Source organism: Falco punctatus, assembly GCF_963210335.1.
Source record: "Falco punctatus genome assembly, chromosome: 4".
Lineage (NCBI taxonomy): Eukaryota > Metazoa > Chordata > Aves > Falconiformes > Falconidae > Falco > Falco punctatus.
The window spans coordinates 59,234,382-59,247,540 of record NC_137583.1 but is presented as its reverse complement, the minus strand read 5'-3'; the positions used below and the strand labels follow the sequence as shown (position 1 = coordinate 59,247,540).

Below are 13,159 nucleotides of genomic sequence, written 5' to 3'. Positions count from 1 at the left end.
AGGATGCTTGCCTTTCAGGGCTACCTCTGGCCCATGGTGACACCTGAAGAGCCCTGCGCTGAGTTTGATGTCCTCTTTGTGGTCTCCTTTCCAAAACTAAATAACATAACAGTTTCCCTGTGTGCTAGATCTGCTCAAGCCTCAAAACATACTCATCAGCCATCTCTCAGCCCAGTCTGTGTGCAGTGTTCCCAACGAAGCTACAGTGCTTACTTACATAATTATATTTATATAATTACATTATAATTACCCTCTGCATTATCCTCCATCCCATTTTTTATGCATTTTAACATCTTGTTTGCATTTTGTTAATGCCTTTTTTCTGAATCCTGCTAAGCTCCTGGCCTTGGTGATGTACTGTGGTGCTGTAGCTCCAGAGGTGCACTGTCATCCAAGCAATTACTGTTGTCCATTATCAACTAATTTCCATTGTCTACAGAAAAACTCAAGGTCACCCTATTCCACTGCAGCTTTGGGCTGATCACCCAAAAGAATATGCCACTAATAATTACTATTTAAATGCTAGAACGGATGAATAGCAAACACATTAACAGTGGTTCAGCTATGAAGATTATGCTAGAGGAGGAGATTACCACAATGCCAGATCCCTGAAGGTGCTGAGTGCTTACAATTCCTATTTGCATTCCTGCTGGGTCAGTGCAAGAGAGCTGTTCTGGCAAGGTAGAGTGCAACACAGAGAACTGCAGCGGAGGGATGCAGAGAAGTATGCTCCCTCTACACAGTGGGACGGATCCTACAGTGTCGTGGTATGACTATAGTTCCATCTGCTTTGAATAAAAATCTCACCTGCAAGAAACCTCTTACAGCTTTTTCTGTCTGCAAAAGACGACAAAACACCCCAAGAAAGAAATGCACATAGCCAAAAGTGGTGGGGCCGGGGAAGGTTGCACCTCCAGTCCAGGTCTACTGCCTTGGGACACAGCAGCGTCAATGTAACACTGACCTCTATCCCTTTGAAAGGTAAGGAGCCAAACAGAACATCACACACAGGACAGGGATGGACAGCTGTCCATTGCTGTTGCTTCTGGGGGCTCCTGTCTCCCATCAACCATGGGAATCCTCCCTAGGGAAGGAGCTCAGCACAAAGAGAAACGTTGAAACTATCATACTGCATTCTTCACCTTTTGTTAAGTATTTCCTCACAGCACATTCAGCTGTGTTTGAAACAATCTAGTTGGCCATCATCAATACTTATGAGGCTGATCATCACCCCTGACAGAGCTGAGCTCCTTTGAATATGCAGTTGTGCCTGAAGGGCAGCCTCTGCCAACAGTGGACATAAGACTTTACAAAGACTAAAAATTATCAGGCACAGTCTTCAATGGCTTGTCATGGCCCTCTCCCTTACTGAACGTGACCTGTGACACAAGGAAGAACAAGATTTCCCCCTTTTTCCTTTACAATATTTTAAGCCTAATGCTCAAAACAATGCAAATGTTGCACAAGGATGTGTAAGAGCCCACCTAATGCTAACAGACAGCACACAATGCATGTTTGTTCTCCGGCCCTCTGTTGTCCCTCTGCAATGTTACTGACACTATTCCTGAGCTATTTTTTAATCATTTTCAGGAGATAATGTGCATTTATTAAGCGGACCAATATTTTGCATGCTACGCGTTCAGGAAAGTCAGATAAATTATGGACTTTGCTTGACATTTGTCTTCTGGTGCAATAATGTGTTTCAGAAACTCAAGTAAATTTATAAGCCAAGACCTCCCTTTTCCTGAGTCCAAGCAAACAGTCCTCTATCATGTGCTTGCAGAAGTGAAACATATTTCTCCCTTATCAATTATATTATTACCAAAGAATTGCATTGGCACTAGGCTTTTTCATGACCATTGCTGATATATAGCAACCGCATTAGCCCCTCTGCCCAATCCTCTTGAACCACCCCATCCTTGGAGATGGATCAAAAAATATCTGCCAAAGCTTTCAATTCCACTTGCTGCTTCCATCTCACTTCTCGGATGTAACTCATCTGGACCCAGTGCCTTGACAACTTTTAACAGCTCTAATTGCCTAACTATCTGCTCTGGCATAACCATAAAACCTTTTAGCATTTTGTATTGCCCCCAGGAAAATGTATTTTAGTCTCTGATACGACCTTCAGCTTTTTCTCTTAATACTAATGGCAAAGAACTCATGGATGTTCTTTTTGCAATGACAACCTCATCTGTCACTCCCTACTCATGTCTCTCAATGCCCTCGTCAACCTCTGCATTGCTACATTGTTTCTGTGATATTTAAGGACATTGCTGCTGTTTATTCATAATCCACTTACTGCCTAACTGGATCGTCTTAATTTTTGGATGCCTTTTACTTTGTGCAGTTTTTAAATTATTATTATTTTGTAAAGTTTTTCTCACAATGATGTGATAAGACTGATAGTTGCACTGAAAAAAGGGCCTAACTTTTTTTTTAAAGGAAAACCATAATTAAACATCCCCTCACTCTCTTTATACACGTGTACACACACATTAATTTGGGAATTGGTTTTGGATGTGTTCTAGTTTAGATCGGTAATTTTCTTTATTCAAACCCCCAGCATACTGGGATGCTCACAAGAGGAAGAGAGGAAATAATCTGAAATAAAAACCTGTAGTCTTTACACCCAAATCTTTGAGTTACCGATACGTCTGATCCTCGTGTTCAGCTCTGTTTGCAGAGGGGACTGAAGAGCTGAAATACTGGAGGGTACTGGCTTTCAACTGCGGCTTTTTGGGCCAGACTCTCATTTACATTAAGCTTCCTCTTGTGCTACTCTTGTCAGAACAATGTGAGAAGAAGTTAAAATAAATTAAAATAAGAATGAGGATGACACCCCTTATCGTCTATGCCAACTTTCCCAGCCATTCAGCTTTTCCCTGCTTTTTTCCCATATACTACACAGACTTTTCTAAGCATCAATCTAAACTACCTACACACACACAATCAGCCCAAATGCCTTGTTGCTGTTGCCAGTTTCCCCATTCTTAAATGCATTTTCTTATACATCTCCCCTTTTGCCATAACTTTACCTCTGTTTTCTTTGCTGAAACCTATATTCATAGGCTGCTCTGTTGCTTGGGTTAATCAGCCAATCCAAGTTCTTTTAATCCAGTCTCACTAACCGGTTCCCCTTTCATCTTCACTACTATTTTTGTGCATATTCAAGCATCACCTTGATATTAAAGCACAGAGACCAGCAGTGATTAGAGAGGAGAGATTCCTATGTCCCACCTATGTGTGACCTGTTCCTTGAACAGTCCAAACAGGCATTCAGCTCTTGGGGAGTAATATCACATGGCAAACGTCTACTTTTCTTATAAAAGGTTTTCAACTAGTCAGGGTTTTTGAAGCATATTCCCTTCCTCCATTTCACCCAAATGCATTAATTTGTGTTATGCAGAGATGAAATTAACTCCATTATCTGCGAGTGTTTATCATCTCTATGTCCCTTTGTAGTCTTTTTCTTTTCTGCCTATTACTCACAGTTCCTCCCTATATAGCATCACACACAAATTCATTAACAGGCTGTTTACTCCCTCTTCAGGACCATTAAATGAAGATGCTAAATGAGACCTGACCTAACACAGACAGCTGCAATAAGCATTTCCTTGTAAATAGAGTCTTTGCCATTTATCAAAAACTTTGTACTAAATTTCAGTCCACTCAAAGTTGTTTACATTGAGGCATTTTCTACAAGTTTTCACATTTAGACTGGGCCCATTATGTTACCCTGACAGAAATTAGTTTAAAAAGGCCCATAACACAAACCCAAGAATTTTTCAAGACGTTAAATTGATCTCTGTGGATACTCCCTCCAAAACAGTACAAAAAGCTGAACGCATCTATGCAGTCATCAACAGCATGAAACAAGACTGGTGACCCTTGGTTTTCTCCAGAGTTGGAGAGGTCATGTATAGGTACCAGCCACACTCAGCCCTTGGCTGTCGAAGGACACAAATCAATTGGAGAAAGTCCAGAAGAGGCTTACAGATTTCCAAAAATACATCATATCTGAGAAAAAGCTTGAAAGAATTCAGATGGTTTAATTTAGAGAGTCAGAGGCCGAGGAGATGTAACATCTCTCAGGAACAGTGTGGGTATAATTAAACTTGCCTTCGGACAAAAGGGTGAACTAGATGACCTTTAGAGATCCTTTCCATTCCTATTTTCTCTGATGCTTTGATTGAGTAGGTCGCCTGCCCAAACTTCTCTTACAGACAGCAGCTGTCACAGCCAGAAGCCCTGCAGCCCTAAGCCTCACATTTTAGACCCAAAATGCATGCGCTGCTTCTCTGGGGTTGCATCTCCCCTTGGATCCTGTGGCTGAGCAATGGATGCTCAGTCCCCTGCCAATTCTGTATTTCAAGGGCAAGAAATCCAGCAAGTGCTGTAATAAAGGAAAGCGCTGGAACCGCTGCACCTCAGGATGCTGGGGCCGAGGTGAAAGTCCTTCCTCTGGGCATCAGAGAGCATCTCAGTTCTGGATCCTCCACTAAGACACCCACACCAGGGAAGGGAGACACCCAACTGCCTGTAAATCACTTGGAAATGTCAATCTCAGTGGGCCACTAAGGACAGGGAAGATGCTTGCAGCGTTGCTGTCTGTTACATGATTTGGTCTACCCTTCACTGAGGCAGGATATTCCTCAAGTCTTGCTGCAGCTGTTATTGGCATTTTTTACATTTCTAACCATCCTCTTGGCCTCTATAACAAAGAGGTGTCATGATATTCAGCACAATTTATTACCAGAGATCATCTGCCTCCAAGCATTTGCCTCTAGTCTTTATTTCTGCTAATACTTACAGACAAGCATTTTCCCTTTTTTCTTTTCCTTAACAAACAAGGCTATGCATCACTCTACACTCATTCCTCCTTAGCTATCACACAGGGTACTAGTCCCCACAAACCCTTCCTAGCCACTTCCATCATGATGATGAAGGGACGTCTACCTTCCTACATCTATCCTCATCTCCAAACCAGCTGCTTTTTTCTGCACTTTTGGATTTGTGAATTCATCCAACCTATTTACAGACATAAATACTTTTAACTGTAACAAGTCTGACATGTTTTCTTTCATAGTCATGCCCATAAACCTCAGATAAATTTTGGTGCTTAATCAACCTGCACTCAGAGTGCCTGTCCCTCTTCCCTGTCCTCAGACCAATGCTTCTGCTCTGGTTGGTGCTCCCTGCTGCACTCGCACTCTGCTTCCCTGGGGATAATAATTGCTTCCTTTTCTCAGGTATAGCCTTGTATGTATGGGCTGGATACAGCTGGATGAAACTTCCCATATTTAGAAACAACTGTCAGCATGGGCTTTTGTAAGGGGGGATATTCGGTTTTAACTAGACACTTTAGGTAACTTTATGCATCTTTTCTGTTTGATCATTGAAAGGGAAAGACAGCTCTGAAAGCTAGTCATGTAATCCAGCCATGACAGAAGATGCAACTTTTGGTCAAACAAGCACACAAAATCTTTTTTTTATTGATCACAGAGATGCATGTAATCCTTTCCCCCCATTCTTTCCACTGATTTACCTACAAAACATGCTCTCACCCTATCCCCTCCAGCTCCTTGCAGCTCTCCTCCCGCCCTGGCTCTCTGCACAACCCCTGGTGTCCCCAGGCCAGGCAGATCACCCCACATTTCCAAGGAAAAGGGGAGACTTGCCAGTTTGCCTTTCTCCCCAACAGCTCGGGTCCTGCCGACCCAGACAGCCCAGCACTTCCTCCACTTTCTGCACCTGGGAAGGCAGGCAGGTGCCTAAGTCACGAGGGGACTCAGATTCACTGTACAAACACATCTCCTAAAACACCCCGCTGTCTGATAATGACCGCACAGCTCCCCTCCACCACCACCAGACAGACGGTCACATACACAAAAGCTGACTGTGTCACGACTCAAACAGAGCAGCATTTCTTGTTGTCTCCTTTCCCACGTATAGCCAGGCATTACTGGCTCTGAGGGCTAGCGGGGTGTCAGGTAAAGGAGGTTAGATCAGCAGTTAGCACCCGTAAGCAGCAACCCACTTGTAGGAAAACACTAGCATTAAATAACTACAGATGTAAGGTAATGGATGCAGGACTACTCTGTACCAGTTTTGCCAGAGAGCAAGGAGAAGGTGAGGTAGATATTCCTTTTTACTTGGAAGAAAAGGGAAAAAAAAATCCCTCCTTTTTTTTCCCACCTAATTAGGGAAAACAATGCCTATTGCTATTCTAATCCATAGTTTCCTTCTGGAGAAGCAGGGACCCTGGACCCTCCCAGACTAGCGTGCTGCCCATCCACCATGATGCTAAGGTGCATGGAGAGCAGGACAAGTTCCCACAAATCACAGGTTGGACACTGCCTGACCAGATTTCCCACAGCCTTGAGAGCTGCTGATCAGGCCTTGCCAGAACGTCACACAACACTGAAAAGCTACACAGGACTCACATTCGGTAGCCACAGGAAATACTAGGAAAGGAATCACATTTGTTACCCAAAGGCAATGCTAGGACCATGAGGGAGAGTCTTTGGCAACTGCCCTTATCTCATGATATATACATACACACACACTTACATGTGAAATTTTCTGTAGTGATGGGTTGGTGTCTACTACAGACTGCTTGAAAATCTACATACAATAGCCTCTCTAAGCAACTCAATGTGCTATCTGTATATAATTCCACTGCATCCATGGCTACAGCTTGGCAGTCCTCTACACCGGATATTACTTTAATGAAATGCTGACACTCAGAAAGAGCTGAGCAAGTGTCTGAGCAATCAGGCAGCAAAACCCAGCAATGATTTAGAGAATGGATTATCCAGATCTCACCATCAAGCATTCAGATAACTATTTACTAGATTTTATTCTTTCCCAGTAAAAATACTGCACTCTGTAAATCTCTGAGTTACAAGAAATGAAACTGATAAAAGAACCAACCCCAACCTTGAATATAGTGGGGCAATATCTTGGATGAAATCAATTTGCACAGACTGAGAGATGAAGAATAGGATTATAATGGATTATTTTAGTACAAGCTTTTGATGTTTTGCGTAAATGTTTTTGGGTTTTGTGGGTGTTTTTTTCCCCCAAGAGAGATGTTTAATGACAACTGCTGAAAATCTATTAAATGCAGTACTTATGAGCACCATGTGCTGCCTTGAAGTTGTGAGTGAAATTGCATGCAGAGGGTAAATATATGTTCATCAGCAGGAGAACTACCAACAGAAGAAACGGTATTAAAGTATTTCTATTTTAACACTTTAACACTACAAATCCCAAGAGAAATCTTACTAGAGCAGGCATAAACTCGTGTAACGTCCAACCCAAAAGAAAGAAGTTTGTGGAGTAGGAAGAAAAAAAGCCGGCATACTAAAATGTTAACCATGTTCAACAGAGTAGTACAGACAAAAGTATTCAGCCCTGTAAATCCTGGAAAATATCTCTGTAACTTGGAAAATTTCATTACCCCTTACATCTATCCAGCATCTTTGTGTTCAATCATCTATAAGCACCAGAGTTTTGCCCAGTGCACTGAAAATTGCAGCTAGATCCAGAAATGCAAACAGGAAGGGAACACCCACGAGTTTTTACATGAACAGGAGAACTGCCTCCGCCTTGGCAGCAACCTGCCAGGAAAAGTCTCCTTCTGAATCAAGCAGCTCAACACAGGGAAACCTTTCCAGGTTCATATAACCTCAACCTGATCCTACCATTCTAGTCTCTCTAGAGAGTCTGTTTGGAGACAAAAATGAGCTACATACTGCATCTCCTCTTTTCCAAGGCAGACTAAAATGAATATTTAAAAGAAAATCCAGATGATATGAAGGGGACAAAGCTCTTAAACACCCAAGACTGCTGTTCTATATATAAAATAGCAAAAAATTCAGGACTTGCTTCCTTTGTAAACTCAGCTGAGTGCTCTTCATTTAAATCTCATCAGCATAATCATCTCTCTTTTAAAGAGATAAAACTAGTGCCCAGTGATGACTTATGGTCACTAGAAGCCATCATCTTCACTTAGTTGTGACTATAGTTGTTACTGTATATATCGCATAGACCAGTTGGGTTATTCACATCACTAAGGTGTGGCAGCTAATAATACAAATACCGCTTCAGGTCCTAATGATACCTCTGCTACGGATTCTAAGAAAGTACTTGTCTTATTAGGTGGTAAGAGCAGTTTCTTGAATTTGGTTTCTATATAAAAACTAAACACATGAACAGAGCAAAGAAAAATGTTATTTATAATCCTAAATATCATACCGTTCCCCAAAGTGACAAGATCAATATTGCAGCTTGGCACTTGCTACTGTGACAGATGGTGCTATTAAAATACTGAACGTATCTTTTCTGCAGGAAAAAAAAAAATCATAAGCGAGGACATTATATGTTGTCCTCATCCAATTTGCATGTAGGTTACTAAAAAATGGTAAAAAAAAGTAGAAAACACTTTTGTGTTCCTCTTTCCAATATAATAAAACACTAAAAAGGACTATTATATCCTTTTTGGAACAGGGAAGTGAGGGATGCTTGCAGCAGCCTGAAGACTGTCAGAAAAGCATTTTCATTATGTTCCCAACTGTATTTTGCATTAATTTCACCAGGGCTCTTTCATTTTTAATACAAGTCCGTACAAGAACAGATGAGGTTGGGAAGATTGCTGATGTCTTTGTGAGCAGCTCCATTCTGTCTGCTGGGAGCCTTTGCAAAATGCACCTGAGAAAAGCTTGGGTAAGAGTCAGTTGTTTCCTGATTCCCTAGATATTTTAAATTAAGATTAGGTAAGGTATTTACTATGGGTCAGCACTTGCAGAGCTCACTGTACTCCCAGCTGAAATCCTCTAAGCTGAAAGCCATCTGCAAGTACTTTGGCAATAGAGATTACTCATTGATAGAAAGTTCCCCATTTTTATTTCTACCTATTAAGATTTCCATTTTGTTTTAATTACCTCCCTTCATCCTCATCTCCTGTATTTAATTCTCTGTTCTGAATTTCTCAGTTGCAACAATTGGCTTTGCTCTAGTTATTTATTTATCTGCTCATTTAGATACTTGTACTTAGAAGAGGAGGCATTGGATGTTGAATCAGAATTTTTTTGTATTAATTACAGCTCTGCAAAAGATTTTCTGTGCAAACCTAGACCTCACATTTTCTTTCTCATATTCCTTTAAACCAGTAACTTTTCTCAAGCAAGTACTATTCATTATGTTCTTTTCACTTCCAAGGAATTCTGGGCATCTAGGTGATTCAGAAATACTTTTTTTTTTTGTCCTTAATGAGGATTGGCTGGAAAAGTAAGACATTTCCAGTGGGAGAAAACCAAAAAACTTCTTATTGGAAACTGTTTATCTTTTGCAAGAGTCTTCTAAGTGACAAGGCTTTAAAGTAAAGCAGGGCAAACTCAATGCAGAACTCTCCACATCTGCATTAACAAGTAAAAACACTTCTGCCTGCCTGCCCAAATGCAACAGCCTTTCCTTGCTTTTTAGCCCCATCTACGCTGCCCAGTTTCTGTTGCTATTGCTGTGGGGCAAAGCCCCCACATCCTTACATGGACCAGAGAGGTTTTTACTGCTGATGGGGCTACACCAGCCCTACGTTACACACGCTGCCTCCACACCAGGAGTGATGTATTAGCCATGACCCTAACGGTAAAATTAAACAACTTCTGTATTTGGACAAGGCCACAGACTGGATGCTGAATTTCGATTATGTCCCACAAACAGCACAAGAATGTGTCCCACCTCAGATGCCTGTGTGTGGTGGCAAGGTGAGCATCGTGACCAAAGGGGAGCCTTTTGGAGGACAAAGCCAACACTACTGGACAAGGTAATTTATTCTCTACAGGACATGTGCCAGCTACTGTAAGTTTCTCTTATTGAGTCCACTCATTCAAATCCTACATTCTTTTAAAAAGGGTTTCCGTGCTCCTTCAGTGGTGCTGGATGGGTCTGGGAAATGTCACAGAAGTTTAGGGATGGCTGCTGATGGTAGTTTCCCTGGTTTTCCCGCAGGAGGAACCAGATGGAGAAGTTTTTAAGGCTTGGAAACTGGACAGTGAACTCTGGCAATAGCTGCTGGTCTTTTCATGTAAGATGGGAATTGTAGTCTCTGGACTAATAAAGAAGGGGATAGTCCTAAGGTGGTTTTTTTTTGGTTTTTTTTTTTTTTTTTTTTTTTTTGTTGGTTTTGTTTTGGTTTTTGTTTTGGTTTTTTTTAGGAGAATGTAATCTAAAGGGCACTTCTAATACAGCAGAATCTTAAGAAATAATAAAATCTCAGAATAATGAAATACAAAGTTCAGTATAAAGCATGTAGTAATTATATTGATACAGAAAAGTGCAACAGAAGGCCACACTGGAGCTGCTGAATATGTCATGTCAGATTCAGGCCCTCTGTTAAAAAATTAGGGTAGAAGATGAAAGAATGGTGAACTTCCCTAGATAAGCCAGGATACAAAGAGGTGCTGGTCAATAAGAACTAATTCTGTCTAATGCAAAGGATGTGAAATCTTACTCTATTCTAACACACCTCTTAGCTGATGCTTGACCCAGGCTGCAAACCTGTATTGGTGTTGAAGAGTAGGGCTGAATTCCAGCTGCTCGGGCGGCAGGGTAAACTGCCAACTGTTGTGTTTTACTGAGGTTTAAAACAGATGTAGCTACATATAAAAACAACCAACCAACCAAAAAAAAAACTAACCCACAACAAACCAAACCCTCCCCCCCAAAAAAAACCCCCAACCATAACTGCATTGTCTCCATGTGTTAAGGACATGATAGGGTAGAAGAATAATGAGGAATGGTTAACTTAAACAGGCGCCAGGGAACTTTTTGAGGATGGAGCTTATTAAGGTGGCTTGATTGACACACCAGACAAAAAATGATGCATGCTGTTGGTAATGAAAATAAATAGTATCTGGGCAACTGGTACAAGAGGTTTGGTAAGTGGGGGAAAGGAAGCCAAGAGGCGCTTTGGAAGAATCATGTCAGATGATTAATTCTATGAGGAGCAGAACTATGTATTTATACGGATCAGATAATAGTGGTTTAGATGTTGGCAGGCAGGGCTAAGAAAGGATAGTCTAATGAGAATGGATCCAAGAAGCCTGATAGGAAAAGGTAAACCTGGTGTTGCTAAATACAGTGTAGTCGATCCTGATGTCTAAACACTGGACCAAATTAGATGTTTAATTTCATTCAGAAACTGTTTGATATTTATAAATATCCACTTTTGCTGAACTGAAAAAAAAAAAAAAAAAAAAAAAAGAGCTGAGATTTTTAATACCAAGAAGAAAATGTAGAATGAGAATAAATAAAATCTGTAAAGGAAAAATGAGGAAATTACATAAATTCCAGTATCATACAAGCACTGAATCTGTAATTAGAGGTGACTGAGTCAACAAGTCAAAGCAGTCACATTTTAAATAGACTAATCTTGAAGTTAGATTTTGCTAGAAGCAGCAGAAATGCTGTTCTTGATATAATACTTTCTTATGGCTAGGTAAATAGGGGAAAGCAAACCATCCCCAGAGCAGACAGGTGGGGAACATCAGCGCCCTTCACCCACTGCCCAGGAAAGGGAAAGCCCTGAAGTACCAGCACTAATCCCCTTCCTCTTGGAGCAGTTTAAAGCCATGGAATGGGTCATTTCTTCATATGCGCGTCTGCTTTTGTTTACCGACTTGAAAACCCTCCAGGAACTCCAGCAAGGTGCTCCTTATATACTGCCATGCTGATTTAAGACACTTTTTGTTATTCTCTTAAATTTTCCTTTTAGGGCATTTCTAAAGAACAAAGAAAGTCACAGTAAATTCTTTAAAATCCTTTTTCATTTCCCCCTCCCCACACACCCCGTTGGAAACAAAACATACAAAATCTGTGTGCAGTTTAATAACACCCAACTTGTAAGGATCCAGGCAAGTTCACAAAAAAAAAGAAAAAAAATAATCAAACAATCAAAACTACCAGAGAGCTCCTCTCCTTTCTCCAAATACAATTAACCAGCAGGGCACATGGTATCAGGCCAGAAAAACGTTCAGGCAAAGAGAGGCAAATAATATAGTCATTCACCCATGTGCACACTTCTACTTTCCAGGTCTACTGCAAACTTCCTACTAAAGAGGAGCTGGTAGAGGTGAAGATGAATTAACCAAGCCTGTACAGGTGAGGGATAACCCAGCTCCTGGTTTGCCAGCAGCCGGAAGCCCACAGGAAGGTTCGTTAGCAGCACCACTGTGGTGTAAAAGCGGCGATCAAAGAGAATGATAGAGTAAATTATTCAGTCCAAGAGCAGAGAAACTAAATGGATGTCTTTTAATTTCTCTTTCACTTCAGAAACTGAAGGAGAAATATCCACCCCAAGGTGACACTTTACAGGTAATGAAGCCGAGGCACTCACAAAGGCAGATGTATTGACAAAAGAGGTGAAAGAAGAGTTCAATAAATTAAAATGCAATAAATCACTCAGGCTGGTTGGTATCACTCCAAGAGTGTAGAAGAAATGAAGGTGAGCAACTAATGTAAACGTGTATTTTAGTATTAAACCATTTGAATCACAGCTTTGAACTGGGAGGGGGTGGCCAAAGCAATGCCTGTGTGTTAAGAAGGATGTTAGAGGTGAGAGAGGGCTATGAGATACGCATTGTCCCATCTTGTCTCAGTAACAGGGATGAGCAGAGGGGACACTGATCGAGAAAGAGAAGGATGGGAAAAAGCAATTCAGTTCTTTTTCTAAAGAACAGCAGATATGGCCAAACCCACAAACCACTGTAGTATTTGCCAGAGCAATTGAGCCAAATAAGATGAGAAGGGGAAGCTGGGGTCAAGCCACTAAGTGTGTTACTCTTTCTCAGAACAGACATAACAAAAAAGCTGAAAAATAACAGTGGATTTCCAAAAAGACCTTCCAAACAGGCTTTCCTCAGAATGATATTCAGGTAGTAACCCAGAGACGGAGGGGAATAGACTTCTGTCAGACTTCAGGGAAGAAAGTGTAGTATTAGATGTGCATTATTCTTGGCACACTGCAGGGTGATGGCAGAGAGGAGCAGGCTGCTCCAGCTCCTGGGCACAGGCTTCACCTGACTAAAGGAAGATACCCACACCTGAGCTCTCCATAGGGTCACTGGCTTTCCAGCTATCTGCCAATATTTTCCAC

The 13,159-nt window shown here is 41.3% G+C and overlaps 1 protein-coding gene across 4 annotated transcripts in view; it reads right to left on the bottom strand.

Moving 5' to 3' along the window:
* The window catches only part of DPP6 (dipeptidyl peptidase like 6), a 571,473-nt gene that overhangs the window by 281,425 nt on the left and 276,889 nt on the right, over positions 1–13,159 (bottom strand). Inside the window, exon 1 of one of the 4 annotated variants that reach the window (XM_080383698.1) lies at positions 1–13,159. This exon is cut by the window's left edge and continues 17,382 nt beyond it; it is cut by the window's right edge and continues 16,738 nt beyond it. The exons of the other annotated variants lie outside the window; for them this stretch is intronic. The gene's annotated coding sequence lies outside the window, so the exon portion shown is untranslated. 4 annotated transcript variants of the gene reach the window in all.